Source organism: Corythoichthys intestinalis, chromosome 2, assembly GCF_030265065.1.
Source record: "Corythoichthys intestinalis isolate RoL2023-P3 chromosome 2, ASM3026506v1, whole genome shotgun sequence".
NCBI classification, from domain to species: domain Eukaryota; kingdom Metazoa; phylum Chordata; class Actinopteri; order Syngnathiformes; family Syngnathidae; genus Corythoichthys; species Corythoichthys intestinalis.
The window spans coordinates 65840267-65854441 of NC_080396.1; the positions used below are offsets into that span (position 1 = coordinate 65840267).

The window sequence follows — 14175 nt, forward strand, 5'->3', positions numbered from 1 at the left end:
ATAACTTAAATTTTAACCAGCTTTAGATAATAATTGGCTGCGACTGTGACATACTTTAATTGGGAGGGGGCAACAGTGAATAGAAATCAAAACTGTCATCAACACTTTCTGGCTGTGACTCAGTCAGTCTGCCTCTTTTCTTCCTTCAACCTCTGCATCAAAACTTCCTTCCTCAACTTGTTCATCTGAGAACAAACCACATCAGATGGTCACTGAGCCACCAACAGCACAGTTTTCTTAAAACTATTATTTCATTATTATCCATACTTAACAACTCTAGCACCTAATGATTAATAAAGCAATGACATAAAAATCTTATAGAAAAATAACATTGTAATTGTGTTTATAATTGGATTTAATACCCGACTATCCTTGCAAACTTGTTCTTACCAGGTCTGCTATTCACCCAGCTGATGAGGTATCCACTGCCTTTAGCAGCCTCATCTAACTCCTTTTTTTATCCCTCAATCTCCCTTCCCTACGACGCATGTCTATGTAATGAAATATAAATATTTAAAAAAAACAGACTCCCAGTGGCTTTTAGTTTTAAAGCTTTCTTAATTTCTTTCTCACTCAATAACGATGGAGTTAGATTTGTGTTTTTATTATTCAATCAAAAAACAAAGTTACTTCTATCAAAAGCAAAGTTGCTTCAATCAAAATACAGTATATACTTTTAATCCCAAAAAGTAGCTTCAATAAAAAAAAAAAAAGTTTTTGATTGCAATAATAAATTTGAGACAAAAAAAGCATTTGAAAACTATTTTTCTTGATTGAAACAAATTTTTCCATTTAAGTAATGTTTTGCGTTTGGGCCACATTTTGGCTAGGACATTTGTGTCTTTATTATTCAATCAAATAAGTTGCTTCAAACAAAAAAATATATATAAAAAGAAAAACTTTGCACATGTGCCAATCACCGTTTACCAAAGCCTGAGAGGGTTTGAGTAGACTCACTATGAAGCTTTTAATAAAGCCAAGCATTTTCTAACTACTTTATTCTTGTTTTAAAATAATTCGGTGGGGCAGTAACATGTTTAAAACTTATCATAATTCTTACATTTTGAAGTGCTTGAAAACCATTTATAAATGATACTTTGGTGAAAAAAGTGAAAAAACATGTCTTATATATATGTATCTTTTTTCCAATGTAAAATCTGAATAAATGCATTGAACACGCACAAAAAAATGTGGGGGGTTGGGGCGCTACTTTGCGGTTTTCACTTATTGCGGCGGGTTCTGGTCCCCATTAACCGCGAAAAACGAGGGATCCCTGTATTTCTGAAAAGCTTTAAGAAGCAGGACTCATTCCCACCACTCGTCGGGCCGCTGTTGTGCCGACACCGGCCGTCAGCTCAAATCCAAGCCGAAAATAACGCGTCTCCGGCGGACGACGGGAGCGATGTGAGGCGCCCCCTCCATCCGAGAGAATGCCGCTTAATTTGACTCAACAGTGTGTTTCTTTGTTTATATTACCGCTAAATACACAAGCTTGACGCCAATTTAACGGGAGCTATTTTTTTTCATGGGAGATTTGGCTAGCTCTGGCAGTGTTCAACGCAAGCTGCAACGAATGGCAGTAACTTTTTTATATCGCAAAACGTGAAAACGATTGAAACCATTACTAACCAAATTCAATCTGCTGGCAAATACAGGCAAGTGTGTATGCTGCGCTCTGGTCTGCCCCGATGTGGATAAGGCCTGCTTTTTGTTTTTGCTGCTTTGCAACGCAACCGAAGGCTCTCCGAACACTCCATGTACACGAGTAAGGAGTGCGCGCGTTTGGAATAATGGAACGCAACTTGGGCCGATGATTGGTTCTCGTCAGCGAAGCATCTAGAACAGCGGTCTCAAACCGACTCCACAAAGGGCCGCAGTGGGTCCTGGTTTTTGTTCCAACAGATCCAGCACAAACAGTTCAACCAATGAGGTTTCTACTAACATAAGCAGCACCTGATTGCAATCAACTGATTACACTTGTAAGAAACCAGATTGGTGAAAAGGTATTTGTCTCGTTTGGTTGGAATGAAATCCAGTACCCCCTGCGGCCCTTTGAGGACCGGTTTGAGACCACTGATCTAGAAGGATTTGCTGACTGTGTTCTTAAGTGCTCAGTTTACGTACTAAGTTAATCACATGATGATAATAATAATAATTAAATAAAACCTCCCGACCCCGCCCCCCTCCCAAAAAGAATTTCTCCTCGGATCTACGCAATTCACGTAGGTCGCCCTTTTTGACTTCAAAACGGCGAATTTCGCCGAAAGGTGAGAGATTTTCATGCCTGTATTATCCTGCAACTGGATGGCAAGCACTTCAGGGTCAGGGTGTACCTCGCCGCAACCCTCGTGAGGATATGGAAGATGAATGAATGAACATGTTAAACTAACGTATTGTTTAAATAGTAGCATCACATAATGTGGCCATCGTAAAAATGAATACATTCTTTGGCAAAAGGCTGACTACAACCTGGAAATCTGGTCAAGAGTCAGTCACAGAGAATGGAAAGATAGCCAACCATTCAAGCTCGCAACCACTGAGTGAACCCAAGCTGCCTGCACAGTCATGCATGTGAAGCAATACAGCAGTGACTGAAAGATAATTATGAATGTCATAAAACGTGCAAATACCATAACTCTGATAAGGATATGATAATAATAGCAAAAAACATTGGCTATTTACAATTCATCGCTAGAAATAACATTTTAAAAAATATCAAATTCAATGTTTTGTGTGTCCTTAGGAAAACACTGGCTGACAAATGTAAAATAACCCCTACCTCCATTTCAAAATGTAAAATTCAATGAGTATGGAAAAATAATGACTTGAAAAGATTTAAGAAATAAATTCTAAGCCCATCTCAGCAAGCCTCTTATAGAGGAGTGCTGAGGCAGCACATCAGGACACGCCCAGTGGGAGGAACATGCTCATGCTGGTGCTATACATAATCTACTTGCAAGATCGTACTTACCACTAGAACTGCACAGAAAGGCTATTGTGATTCAATGCCCTGAGTTGTATTTTCTGTACTGTATATTATCACTAGGGCTGTCAGCTGGCAGGCCAGGTCACTTATGGCCAATCATTGGAAGATATGATTTTTTCCCTCCACTACATAAGAACTTTTGTTTCCATCAGCGGCCAACCAATGCAATATTGACATGCAGTGTCTTGCCATGCCGATATCCCAAAAATGCGTTCTCTCTTTAGATAGCACCAAGGCATGCCAGCTTTAGAGCACCCTGCTGCCAACTGTGTGCTCAACACACCGAGAAAGGCTAAAGAGCAACGATAGGGGAGAAAACTTTACAAATAAGTCTGTCTTGATAGCCAGTGGTTTTGCACTGACGTGATCACATAGCTCCCAGACATGCCTGTTTAGGTTTTGATATTTGCCTTTTCATTTGTGTTTTCAAAGTGAGATCAGAGAAAGTCAACATTCCCAGTCTTTTATCTTCACAGCAGGATCCTATTTGCTTTGATTTCTAAGAAGGTCCTTCCTACACTGTGATAAACAAAGACTTCTGACGAAGCAAGGAACTCTGAGGCTATGCATCTCAGAAGCAGGAAATCCAGTTACACATGGCAGGTGTCAACAGTCACATTGGATTTCACATTTTTTAAATGAGCTGTTGCAAACTCCAAAGAGATTATATGTGGACTGGACTCCATTGAAGATGCTCTCGTTTCATTTGTAGCAAATTTGACACATAACTGCTAGGTATCTCTGTTGTATCTCAAATACAGACCTGATCAAAATTTTAAAACCAGATGAAAAGTAGCTAGAAATTGCCAATTGCAGATTTGGATCTTAATGAACTACAATGTGCAAAAACAAGACAGGGGACTGTGACATAAAGCACTTTGAAAAAGTAATTAATTGAAAACAACAATTAAACTAGGCCGTTTATCAGTTGGTCAAAAACTTCCATCGCTCAAAAAATAAGGAAAAAAAATCCTCTCCAAAGCAGAGTAAATAAAATATCAAGAGGACTCGGCAATGAGTAGCTCCACCTTTCTTGTTAATTGATTCAAAAATTAATTTGGGCATGCCTGATCAGAGTATTGCCCCTTGAGACGGCACGTTGTATGTGGAGCCGCATTCCCGTACCACTCTATGGATAAACTACGCAAATGCTGAAACATCATCAACTAAAAAAAAGGTTTTCAAGACATTAAAGCACTACAAATGGTGTGCCCAGGACGGTTAGCTAAAGATTTTACTGTATCAAACAAAGACACTGTAATGAGTGGTGGATGTGGTTGGAGGAATGGTTATGATAGATGAATTAATAGACCCTACCCACCGACGTCACAAAATCACGTGCTCGCTGTGTGGTTCCGCCCACTTGTCTGTCATTTTGTGTCTGTATTATCAATGGTCTCAATTGATCGAGCAATTTATAATGCATTTCATGGAAGACCCGGTGCTTTCGGATGCCGTAAACTCACTTGATGCGTTGCATAAAAGGCGTTATGTGGAAAAGCTTCAGTTTATCCATTTGCCAGATCCATATTTGATGCCTAAATCGATGTTTTTCGACCCGCTGTCTCCGCCGTATTTGCCTGACATCTGCTAGCTACCCTGAACTGTACAACTATCTTGTCCACACAAAATTAGCCAATTCTCACGAAAGTTTGAAAAACTTTAAGAGCTTGGAGGCTGATAAATACTTCGTTGCTGGTTGGGTGAAACAGGTCCTCGTCCACGAAAATTCGGCAGGAATCTATCTTGTGCTTGGAAAGGTGAGTTACGAAATTTTCAATTCAAAATCTTTTGTTATTGCTAACATCCACTGTCAAGTCTAATGTATTTCATGTCGTTTGTCAATGGAGTTAGGGCTTTTAATGTTTATATGGTTTAGCGATAGCACTCTCACTACATACATACGTGTATGTTGTCGGCGATTAGCCTAGCAATGATCTTAATTGTGGTTGTTAGCCCAAAACCCTCAAAATATATATTAAATGCATCTTACCAGATATAAAATGACTACTACATAATCTGTGGTAATCGTTTGGAGCCCAGTTTTCTCGTCGAATTGCAGCAGCCCATCTCGCTCTCTTCTCTCCGGGTCTCTCGGAATCCGGTAGAACTTCAAGTCTCTCCGTCTTCTCCGTCTATCTTCTCTGTTATTGCAACCGACCGCCACACACGCCTTCACCATTTTGATTATTAATGTTAACAAGCAGAAAAACACGTCGTAAATAGGAGGAATGTACATAGCCGTAACAGGGAAACATGATGTGTTGACGAACAATTGGGCGGCACCAGTCAGGAGGAAGGAGTTGTGACGTCACGTGGGTAGGGTCTATAGGTCTTAAACACTTTTGTCCACCCACAAAAAAACAAATTTGTGTATGCCGTGTTTTTACTTATGAACAGGACGCACTTGCAATTATCAATTAAAAAGTGGTAAGGATCGTCTTTCCCTGAACACGTGAAGACGGCATCATTCAAAAACCCAGGAAGACAATCAAGCTAGTTTTATCACATGATGCTGTAGTTCAATAGATAGTGAACATGCACAACTGGCAGATGGAAAATTAAACTCTCATTAATCTCTATTGCAATGATAGACATGACAGACACATATCGTAAAGATTTATAGATCACGACTTTGAACATAATTAATACAGCATTGGCTCACTGTTGGGAAATCTGAGAAAATGAAATCAAAGTCGCCTAAAATTTAACATTACGTCCCTGACTACAAAAAGAATGCTGAGTTTTACATTGTTAAACAGAAGTGTGCAGTTAATTCGTGGAACGTACTTACTATACCAGTAAAGCAAGAGAGTACCAAAATTGCATCATAATGCACATCCCCTTTTGCTGGCCAAATCTAAAAATGTTAGTTTTGATATGACAAATGATCTGTGGTGTGATTGTGTGTGTGCACTTCTCTGAAGTGTACTGTTCTCGGAATAGAATAAATACACAGTATTTGACTGCACTGCTGAACTGAAACAGTCATTGGGTTTATTACCACCCCTTGAGAAGTTGTTTAAAATGAACATTGATCAAATACTGTATAGAGGTATGCATGCCAGTGTGACTTTCATTGATACTTGCTAACAAGGCTAAGGAAAACAAACCCCACAAAAAAAACAACTTTTTCTGAGTCTGAGTCACTAATCTCAAATTTCTATTTCTTAGCTTTCAACCCAGCTTTAGACTCGACACGCTTTTGTTAGCTTTTTTTCTTAACTGAGTGATTGTGTCATGTGAAGAAGGCTTTGTTCCTGTTACCCCTATTTTACTTGCTCAAAACACACCAACCAGCTACTTTAACCAAGGAATCGTGTTACATATTAATTTGATTTGATTTAAATTGATAACCAATGGAGTCCAGGGTGTAATCTGCCTCTCTCCAGCACGACCCATAACCTGAACGAGCTACAAACTACTCAAGTGTGAAATGTTTTTGTTATATTTGAGAGTTTTTTGTTTGTTTTTTTTGGTAAAATTCAGGCGTTTCCATCACCAATTTTGTAATTGCGAGATTTCGATTTTGCGAATTACTACATGTATTGTAAACTTATCTTATCTCTATCCAACCAGCCTTTTAACTGTAAAGATAACACTGAATGAGCTAACTGCACAATGAGGTTACTAAATCTTGCAAGTGTAGGCTATATAATTAAGTGCAAACTGTAAGACGCCAGCTGCTGTTCACTGAAATCTTCATATTGACTGAAAACGTGAATTTGATTTCATGACATGTACAAAACCTAAACAATAATCACAAATTCCATTATCTCCACGTAATTACCAATTTGTGATCTGATCTGGATCCTTTTTGCAGCTCTGTTGAATCAAGAAAATGATGTCCAGTATAACACTTTTATTCTCTCCTAAGCTTTTTTTTTTTTTTTTTTTTTTTTTTTTACTGCTTTATGATTTTTATTTCAGCCATGGCGTACATAAGGTTTGAGGAGTGAATATAAAGGGTCTTTGATGCTTTGAGATGGTCATTTTAGGTTTGTCAAAGGGGTACCTATCATGCGGTACTCAAATGGTGGTGAAAAGTCAAAGTGCTGGGGGCACGTACATAAACACTATTGGTACATTTATTGCAAATATTTACTGTACTGTCTACAGTGAGAGGAAAAGTTTATTCCTAACAGTAATAAATTACAATAGCAAATGCAAACTGTAATTAAATGAATTTTTCTCAAATTAATATTTCTTTGGCTGGAATTTCTTGTGCACTTTTAAAAATATTTTTCATTTAGAATTCATCTAATCAAGTTAATTCAAAGAGATCAAAGATCTCCTTTTCAAGAGAGACCTGGCCAAGAGGGTAGCAGCACACTTACTCATTCAAATATACATTTTGCCAAATTTGTGTTAAGTATCAACCATATTTTAATTAACGTAATTTTCGGACTCCCTCATTTTGAATTCTGCGGCTTATAGTCCAGTGCGGCTTATTTGTTGATTTATTTGGGTAAGACTTTATTTTACAGCGGTGTCATAAGACCGTCAAACAATGCTTCCGATGTTTAATACAGATGTGTTTTCTTATTTTGTATGTTCATTCATTCATTTTCCATGCCGCTTTTTTTCCTCACGAGGGTCGCGGAGGTGCTGGAGCCCATTCCAGTTAACTATGGGCAGTCGGCAGGGGACACCCTGAACTGGTTGCCAGCCAATCACAGGGCACAAGGAGACATACAACCATTCACGCACACAATCATACCTACGGACAATTTAGAGTGTTCAATCAGCCTACCATGCATGTTTTTGGGATGTGGGAGGAAACCGGAGTTCCCGGAGGAAACCCACGCAGGCACGGGGAGAACATGCAAACTCCACACAGGAAGGCCGAAGCCCGGGATTGAACCCTTGATCTCAGAACTGTGAGGCAGACATGCTAACCACTCAGCCATCGTGCCGCCTTATTTTTTGTATGTCTGAATTTTAATTCTATGGTGTGTCGATTACCAATAAACGTCTGTGAGTATCATATGCAATCAACACGCACGTGTCCCCAATGCACGCAGCACACGCAACACGCACGCACAAATGTTTGCATGCACGCAAATCACAGCTGGGAAAATTACAGACTTCATTTTTTTTTACCCTGCGATAAATTGACCTATTGAATATCGCGACAGGCTTAGTTTGTAGTTTTATGTATTTATGAGAAAAATATTTATCAGTTAAACAGTGAAAATTAAGAGGAAAACTTTGCATGTCAATTTACAGTGTGTGACCCAGAATCTTCTGCTTGCATCTTAGAGCCGGGCGGTTTACCGAAAATTTTCCCTTAACGAGATCGTTCTCGATGACCGACGTAATTTTGACCATGTCGGTAAATTCGTTTTTTTTAATGAAACGGGGGGGAAAAAATTCAGCCCGCTTTGACTATGTGTTGTTCAGCTATGCTCATTCCCCTTTAAGAAAGCAGCCAGTGTGCTTACGTGTCACGTGGTTATCAGAAAATCAAACAAACAGAAGCATGTTGCGATCAGCCGGTACGCTAAAGGTACAAGTGAATGTGATTGAGTATTTAATACTGAAACGGCTACCAGAACCAGGCCACAGGCATTTTGAGTATAGCATTAGTCGACGCTCATAGTGTGGTGTTTGGTCCTAGAAAGAACTCGACGTAGGTTGTATTTTTATTTCGAGAAGGACGACAAACCATGGAGCCCGACATCAGCTCGACGGTCCACTTCATAAACAAGTGGGAGGGGTGCTGGATACATCCTGTTTCTTGGACAAATACACGGGTGAAATGATTGCTCAGGCCCGGAAAGAAATGCTCTCTGCGTGGGACGTGAAGTCTCCATCACCACCGACAGCGGCTTAACTCAATGAGTTCATGCGGAAGCAGTGCTTTGGGCACGCGTAACCATCTGCATGGAGCCGCCCAGCCCCCTCGTCCAGGTCAGGACTCGCAACGCGCCACACAGCGTGTCCAGTACGGCAGGCGAGCAGGCCAGCTCGAGCAGCCCGCTTGAAGGCATCGGGAGGGAGGTTTCTATGCACCGCACACAACTGATCCGCGTACACCCGTTACGTACGGACTGCATGTATCTCACATTATTTTGTATCTGTGTCTGTATGAGTTCTCTGATAATTTTTTATGATGGTACATAAGCCTGTCGCAATATGCAATAATTCAATTTATCGCGCGATAAATTAAAATGAAGGCGGTAATTTTCCCGCTGCGATTTATCGCCTTGCGTGCACGTGCGTGCGCGCGTGCGGCTGACATGCTGTTAAAAGTTCGTTACCAACTGCGCAAAATGCATCTTCCTTCCAGGTCTGGCAAAAACTAGCGCCGGAGCCAATCGTTCCCATTATATCCTATTGTTCAACGTATGCCGACCGCGTCAGTGCTCGGGAGTGACTGTGGACCATCTACGGCGCGCCGGTGTTGTTGACGTGTGTCAAATTAAGAGCGCTGTGCTTCAAACTCGTCCTGTTTATGAAAGTCTGATGTTGTGTAGTAATGAGCAGACGTGACTTCAGCGGTGCTTGCTATCTTTTTTAATGCGCCCACACACTAGATATCATGAAATGGCAAACTAGATGTGCTACGTTCCATGCCATTGGCTACGTGAGCCCAGAGTGATTATGGGACACGTAGTCCATATACTATATAGATGAATTCTAAACTGTCATGACTGAATGGAAGTTAAGAAGGCCAAATCAATCCATACCAGTGACTATAGATAATGTTGCAAATATTGTTAGTTCAGTACGTGACACAGATGGATTCGGACCACAAATAGGATGTCTTGCTCATGTAGTAAACCTAGCTGCAAAGAGAGCTGTAGCAGTCTACAGTGTGCCCTGCCTCACTTTACAAACAGTAAAGATTGTTCTTAGCACTTTTATACAAACTTTTTTCAGATCAGTATGAAGAAAGCACATAAATATTATGCACTAAAATGCATGTTTATATGATGCTAATTTAATTTTTGCTCGTTAGCAAAAAAAAAAAAAAAAACCCGAAACAATTTTTTTTTTTTTTTTTTACAGAGCATTAAATGTATTGAATCGGATCGAAAATCGTGTCCCTCGTATCAAAAATCGTACCGAACTGTGACTTAACTGTATCGTTGCATCCCTATGGAACACCGCTGCAGAGGCTATGATGGGAAAAGTTTTCATTTCATTTTCATTTCATTTCATTTCATTAATTGCAATTTTTTTTTTTAAAACACATTTTATTTATTCTGTGTTTTTGTGCGGTATCAATATTGTTGTTTTTTACTTAAGAGGCATGGTCTATTGTTTTTAGTGATTTCTTAAAAAGTATTTTTGAATTGAGTCAATATTTATCGCGTTTAAATGGGTGTACTTCATCTATTAATATATAATGTATTCTCACTGTGTTATTGTAAATTAGTTTTTAAAAAATTGGGGGGGGGGCAATAATATCGCATATCGCAATAATTTATGAGAATAATTATCGCACACTAAAATTTTATCGCGACAGGTCTAATGGTACAGTTTACAACGGATCAGCTCAGCATTCAGCATAAAGTACAATCCAAGAGTGTAGCCTACAATATGACCGTTTAATGGCCACGGCCATTTTTCTGTATGTGTTTGCTTCATTCTGTGTCATGACTGCCATCATAAAATGTTAAATGTTTCATTGGCATAAGAGTTAGAGCACTATGGCTTAATGTGTGGGTGTGTGTGTGCGTGCATTTTAGAAAATGCTTTAAAAAAAAATCAAACCGGAAATGTTTAACAGGCTAGTTTTTCGCAGTAGGAACTAGAAGTAAACACATGCGTCATGTCACAGCAGCGATTAACAATAAGTTGTCTGATACTCGGTCCACTGAAGTGCACTGTTCAATCCCCGCTTGCTGTAAGTCATTTATGTTGCAATGACATTTTTGTACATTTGCCATTACAATAGTTACAATATTGTACATCGTTAGTCAATGGGGTGTGATGGTACACAAAAATCTCGGTTAGGTACGTACCTCGGTTTTGAGGTCACGGTTCAGTAAGAAAACAAAATGCAAAATATAAATGTGCTAGTTGTTTATTACACACGTTTGTGCTTTCAACAGTAGCCTATACAAAGCTAGAATTCTGCTCAAAAAGTGGGTAAAAAGCGGGTATTTAAAGATAATCCAACAACAATTTGCCTTTCAGACCCCGCATATTGGTCAGCTTTCTTTCTGAAAGAAAGAAAAAAGAAGTCCTGTGCTAAAGAGAAAAGCAATCCCAATGAAAAAGATTTTAACATGCATTTTACAAATGAAATGCCTCAATGAAACATTTTTTTTTCTTATGAACGGTTTTCAAAAGCTTTATTGGTGGCTTTTCTCAAGTTAAAGCGCCACACAGAAATTAATAAATTTAATTGTGTAAGCATGATATGTGTATTATTCTTATTATTTAATTATAGGTGTTTTAGCTCATTTCAATGTATTTTATTTAAATGGGCTATTATTGTTTATATTTTACAAATGTGATGTAGTATTCATTTATATTGTATATTTTATGTTGTATAACTTTAGTTCCTATGTGAATATTAGTTCCTACTTGTTTTGTTGTGGTAGGAGGGGTTTGTATTGAACACGGGGCCGTGTTGGTTATTATTATAGCAGAGAAGACAGCAGTAAATCAACAAAGAAAAGTCAACTGTGCCCCGATCTACCACTCAAGAGATCTGATGGACTCAAAAAGTAGGTTACAATTGCATATTAGTTTGAAAATCGACCGGATCCACCGTATTTTTACACGAGTGACTTCCGGCCCGATCTTAGCTACCAGTAGTCGTATTGACGCAGGAGGGCCGCGTCTCGCGTCAAATAATAAACTCTGCCGTTCTTTTCGCGTGCGTCGCGTTGAGTCGCTTCTGGGACGCATCTAACACGCGGCCACACTTTGACTAGTGGTCATTGGCTGATTGACTCTAACGCCCGCGTTTTACTGCGTTCTCACGGCGGCCACGTTGTCGCGCCGTTGACGTTTCTGGGTTATACTGTCCTACCGTGTTGGTCCTCATTATAGTAGACTGAGTAAATATAATCTACACAAAGAAACTGTAACACGATCGACTCACAGCCTCGAAAAGTAAGGGTTACATTATGTCAGAAACTCGTTCGGTACGTGTCCGTTCCGAACCAAGCACCACGTACCGAAATGGTTCAATACTATTACATGTACTGTTACACCCTTATTAGTCATACAAGCCTATTTAAATATTTACACTTGAATGTTTATTGTTTGCAAGAGATTTTTCTATAGACCCTACCCACCGACGTCACAAAATCACGTGCTCGCTGTATGGTTCCGCCCCCTTGTCCGTCATTTTGTGTCTGTATTATCAATGGTCTCAATTGATCGAGCAATTTATAATGCATTTCATGGAAGACCCGGTGCTTTCGGATGCCGTAAACTCACTTGATGCGTTGCATAAAAGGCGTTATGTGGAAAAGCTTCAGTTTATCCATTCGCCAGATCCATATTTGATGCCTAAATCGATGTTTTTCGACCCGCTGTCTCCGCCGTATTTGCCTGACATCTGCTAGCTAGCCTGATATGTACAACTATCTTGTCCACACAAAATCAGCCTATTCTCACGAAAGTTTGAAAAACTTTATGAGCTTGGAGGCTTATAAATACTTCGTTGCTGGTTGGGTGAAACAGGTCCTCGTCCACGAAAATTCGGCAGGAATCTATCTTGTGCTTGGAAAGGTGAGTTACGAAATTTTCAATTCAAAATCTTTTGTTATTGCTAACATCCACTGTCAAGTCTAATGTATTTCATGTCGTTTGTCAATGGAGTTAGGGCTTTTAATGTTTATATGGTTTAGCGATAGCACTCTCACTACATACATACGTGTATGTTGTCGGCGATTAGCCTAGCAATGATCTTAATTGTGGTTGTCAGCCCAAAACCCTCTAAATATATATTAAATGCATCTTACCAGATATAAAATGACTACTACATAATCTGTGGTAATCGTTTGGAGCCCAGTTTTGTCGTCGAATTGCAGCAGCCCATCTCGCTCTCTTCTCTCCGGGTCTGTCGGAATCCGGTAGAACTTCGTCTCTCCGTCTTTTCCGTCTATCTTTTCTGTTATTGCAACCGACCGCCACACACGCCTTCACCATTTTGATTATTAATGTTAACGAGCAGAAAAACACCTCGTAAATAGGAGGAATGTACGTAGCCGTAACAGGTAAACATGATGTGTTGACGGACAATTGGGCGGCACCAGTCAGGAGGAAGGAGTTGTGACGTCACGTGGGTAGGGTCTATAGTTAACGTTTACACTGAATGCACAATTGTTAAATATGCTAAATTGAAAGTTGGTAAAGAAATGAGAAATGGTTAATTTATGTTTGATTCATTCATTCATTCAGATTTTCAAATTATATAAGTCCATTTGGGCGAATTTATTGTCATTTATCATTATTGAGGTAAATCTGCTCAATTTACCGTGACAACTACATAAGGCAAATTTTAATTAATAGAAATTTTAAATTAAAGGCCACTGTGCTCCTATTAAAAAATGTTAGTCTGGAGCAGGGGTCGCGTTAACCGAATATTTTCCGTCGTTGACCGATTTTTTAAAACGGTGACGGAAAAAACTGAAGTCCATCCGTCATTTTGACCGGTTGCAATTCACACCCCAGACCACAGGGTGGCGAGTGAGCATATTAATTAGCTATTGTCTCTCTTGATGCATGACGTCGTTGGCCTTACTCTGTAAAATGTCAAGGCAACTGAGTGTCCGAAGTTTCTTCAAAAAGCCCCAAAACGACGATGGTGTTGATAAAAGAGGTGAAAAAACAGGGACTGCACAAGCGGGGACGCAATTCAAGTCCATGCGCACCAGGAGGAAAGTGTGAGACGACGTTCAGGCCACAGCAGGTGAACTGTTAATTTCATTGCTCCATATGCCAGATATGGTAGGCTACCTACATACTGGGGCCACAGTCAGCTGTTTTTGTCACTGCGGAGAAAAAGTTACATATTCATCTGCTTGATGTGTGATGGCACGGTGTGGATTTTCTGTTAAGCTTGTTCGGACAGAATATTAATTTAAAATGAATGAAAACTAAATACTATTGAATATGTTGAAGCGGTATGCAATGTTAAGAGTCTTGTTAGCTGTAGGCGCACTATCCTATTCCCCTCACTATCGAATCGCGGGGGCCTGCGCTTGTCAGTGACGTTC

The 14175-nt window shown here is 39.7% G+C and overlaps 1 protein-coding gene across 5 annotated transcripts in view; it reads right to left on the reverse strand.

Annotated features, from left to right (window-relative positions):
- Window positions 1–14175, reverse strand: part of LOC130910879 (solute carrier organic anion transporter family member 4A1-like) — a 48154-nt gene that overhangs the window by 19724 nt on the left and 14255 nt on the right. Inside the window, exon 1 of one of the 5 annotated variants that reach the window (XM_057828508.1) lies at window positions 6777–9887. The exons of 2 other annotated variants lie outside the window; for them this stretch is intronic. The gene's annotated coding sequence lies outside the window, so the exon portion shown is untranslated. Of the gene's footprint in view, window positions 1–2779; window positions 6742–6776; window positions 9888–14175 lie in introns of those variants that run through there. 2 more of the 5 variants (XM_057828524.1, XM_057828517.1) reach the window with 2 other exon arrangements.